Here is a 3,959-nt window from a genome sequence, read left to right as displayed (position 1 = left end):
CAAATTTGAGGCCACATACCTCAGTTTGTTCTCTTCTTCTTATAGCCACAAACCAAGAAACCACTTAACCTCATTGAATGAAAGTATTTATATTCAATAATTATAATAGTTACCCTTTTATATATTATCAAATTCAATCTTCAATACGATAGGTTTTTTCTATTTTATGAGGAAACAGGCAGCTTTTTTGGAATCAAGAATTTACAATTAAGCCAATGATTTTCAAATTTTGTAGGCTCAGGATTCTTTTTATATTCTTAAAATCTATTGAGGATTTCAAAAAGCTTTTTTGTATGTGGGTAAAACCTAACAGTATTTACCAAACTAAGATTAAAACTGGAAAAATTTAGAACTAGAAAAAAATAAACCAGTATATTAAAATACATATTTTTAATAGAATAACTTCTCCAAAACAAAGATTAAATGAGTGAATTTTTTTTTTAACAATTTTGCAAGTCTCTTGAACATTTGGCTTAATAGAACATAGCAGATTCTCACATCTGCATTGTATTCAGTCTGTTACCATATCACACCATAAAGCCTCTGGAAAACTCTACCTCATACCTTTCCAGTAAAACTAGGAATCAAATTTCCAGCTTCCAAATTACAATGGTATGGGACAAGCATAAGATAGACATCCCCATCCCAAGAGAGAAAATGGTCTAAAGCAATTTTGTGATCCAGTAGGGAAAATTTCATTGTTTCAAGGACAGAGAATAAACACCTGTGGCACTACCTGTGCTCTGTGCCAATGGAGGCTCCACCAATGCCATCCTCCAGGACTCTCCATCAGATCTGCCCTCTTGGCCCTTGGCAGCAGTTCTACTCTGTGGGCAGCCTGCTTCCTGCTCACATAATTAGAGAAGCTGAATAGCTTTTCTTCACTTTGTCCCATCTCTGTCTCCTTAAGAACTGTTATATCAGTTTATGCTGATATAAAATATCCCCAAAACCAGCAGTCTTCCATGGATATCAAGGGGTCTATACCAAGTAAGACATCACAGTTCTCCAGATTGTTCTTGGATGATCTCTATTCCTAGTTTCTATTCCTGGATTCTGCTGAGTTGGTTGATTGGATCCATGGTCGAATGCCTACTTTCTACAGCAGATTTCTCATCCCGGTGTCTATAGTGATTTCTCCAGAATATACCATTGCATCTTTTGCAATATGGAAAGGGAGAGGCTATGAATTTTCCAAATAATCATATTCTGATCCCTTTCTGCTGAACAGTTGCCCCTTTATTTTTACACTAGAAGCAAGAAATCAGGTCACACCTTCCATATTTTGCTTGTGAGTTTCAGCTAAATATCCAAATTCATTATTAAGTTCTATTTTCTAGTCATCAGTAGAACACTGAATTTGGCTGTTTTCTGTTACTTTCCAGGAAGGATAACCTTTCCTTCAGTATTCAACCCAATACCATGTTTCCTATTTTTGGCTGAGGTCTCATCAGAAGCACCTATGACGTTCATATTTTTACCAACATTATTCATAACATAGGAATCCAAGATGATTTTTTCTACAGTACTCACCTCCTTTAGAGATCTCACCAGAATTGCCCTTGGTGTCCATATTACTACCAAAAGGCTCTTGTAAGGCCATCCAGATTTTTTTTTTGTACCATGTCACTCAGAATTCTTCTAGCTCCTACCCAGGAACAAACTCCAAAGTCACTTCACTATTTTTAGGTATTTGTTATGCAGCAGCATTCCACTTCCTGATAGCAAAATCTGCACATTCCTTGCGCTACATTAACAAATGACCACAAACTGGGTAGTTTAAAACAACAGATCCTATTCTCTGGCAGTTTGGGCTGGAGGTCAGAAACAAGGCTTTGGCAGGGTTGGTTCCTTCTAAAGGTTCTGAGGGAGAATTTATTCTAAGTCTCTCCTAACTTCTAATAGTAGTCAGCAATCCTTGGTGCTCCTTGGCTTCTGATTACATCATTCCAATCCCAAACTCTTCCACTATCACATCATCTCCTCCCTCTATATCTTCACATGGCATTCTTATGAGGAGTCACTGAATTTAAGGACCCGTTTTCTCTAATCCAGTCTGATCTCATCTTAACTAATTACATTTGTAAGGACCCTATATCCCAATATGGTCACATTCATAGGACTGAGGTGGACACAAGTGTCCAGAGGACAATATTCAACCCAGTACACAGTTTAATACTGTAGTCTTAGCCTTCACTATGGGAACCAAAGAATTGAGGCATGGTTGATTTCAATTGTGGTCTATGACTTTCAGCAGTTAGCCCAAAAATAAAGCAGTAAAGTTAGCATCTCTAGCTGGATAAGTCTTATTCTGTTGAACAGCTTTCAAATTAAAAGATTCAAAGGTTCTATTGGCAGGAACTTAAAAGCAATTTCATGAATACTCCTAAAAGAAGAAATATCTTATGCCTTAATGCCACTTTGTGTACATTAACAGTTAATGTGATTAAAATGATGCAGTAACAACAGTGACATTGTTTCCTTTAAGTACCTCTCAAAAACTCTTGAGTAGGCACTATTAAACCCACTTCATAAAGTAACAATCTAAAAGATAGTTTGCTCTACAGAAGCTGTATTAGTTGTCTGTTACTACTTAACAAATTACCCAAAACTTAATGGCTCAAAACAGGAATTACTTATATCACACAGCTTCTGTAAGTAAAGAATCCAGATCTCTGCAGTTGAGATGCTTTGGCTCAACTAGGGTGAATCTGCCTTCAAGCTTACTCAAGTAAATACAGTGAATTCAGTTTCTTGCAGGCTCTTAAGACTGAGGGCTTCATTTCCTCACTAGATATTGTCTGTAGTTCTCCTGCAGTTCCTTGCATGTAGGCCTCTCTTTAGGGCATTTTGATTCATAATACATAAAGCAAGCAAAAAGACCCTAAGAAAATGTGGGAAAGGCAGAGTTCAGTGTTTTGTAATCTAATCTTGGGTGAGATATCCATTTTGTTGTACTCAGTTCATCAGAAACCTATCATTAGGCCTAAGGCATACTCAAGGGCAAGGGATTAGATAAGGGCAACTGAGTATTCCCAACCCTTGTATAGGGTCTGGCAGTAGTCTTTAGGGTTTTTATGGAGTTTAAGGTACCTTGACCAAAGTTATAACTTAGCTACTTATTGTACTCATCATTTTATTTCAGGTTCCATTTCTTTTTGATTAGGATAACACTTATCAGAGAGAGATAACTTTAAATTACCTACTTCTGTCCAAGAGACTAGTCAATCATAGATGATGGTAAAGCTATGGAAAAGCAGCACTTTTTAAACATAAGAGCAATTGTTGATGATAATGACATAATGACATATACATTTAAAGTATCCTCCTGAAACCTGTTTTGGTTTATAAATCATCAAAAATGTTAATGGAAAATTCTTGGTGGCAGGAATAGCTGCCCAAACAAGATCAATTCGGTAGATATCACATAGACTGCATATTTTCTATTCTCTTGCCTTTCCATAGTTAGGCCTTCAAAACTCTTAAGCCAAAATTCATTCTTTATTATTATACTGCCCAACAAATTACACCACTGTATCCTTTCTCTCATTTCATAACACTTTAGTGTTACGCTTAATTAACAGATTCATGGTTTGGGATATAAATCTCTAAGCCACAAGACCTGCAACTCTGAGCCTGGGAAGAAAACTGTACCACCAAAACACAGAAATTTAAATGAAATGGACAAATTTATAGAAATATAAAAAGTGAAACTACCTCAAGAATATATAAAAAATCTGAATACAAGCTGTAACAAAGAATCTTAATTAGTAATATAAAAATTTCCCTAAAGAAAAGCCCAGTTCCAAAGGTATTTGTGTCAATCTCTACCTAGAACATTCCCACCTCCCCAAATATACCATGTATGTACATGAACGTGAACATAAACATGTACATGAACATAAACACAGAGCATCAATCACTCAGAAGACCAGCAAGGCATCTTACCTTGACTACTC

The sequence above is a fragment of the Ictidomys tridecemlineatus genome, chromosome 11 (genome assembly GCF_052094955.1).
Source record: "Ictidomys tridecemlineatus isolate mIctTri1 chromosome 11, mIctTri1.hap1, whole genome shotgun sequence".
Lineage (NCBI taxonomy): Eukaryota > Metazoa > Chordata > Mammalia > Rodentia > Sciuridae > Ictidomys > Ictidomys tridecemlineatus.
This window is presented reverse-complemented; position numbering follows the sequence as displayed.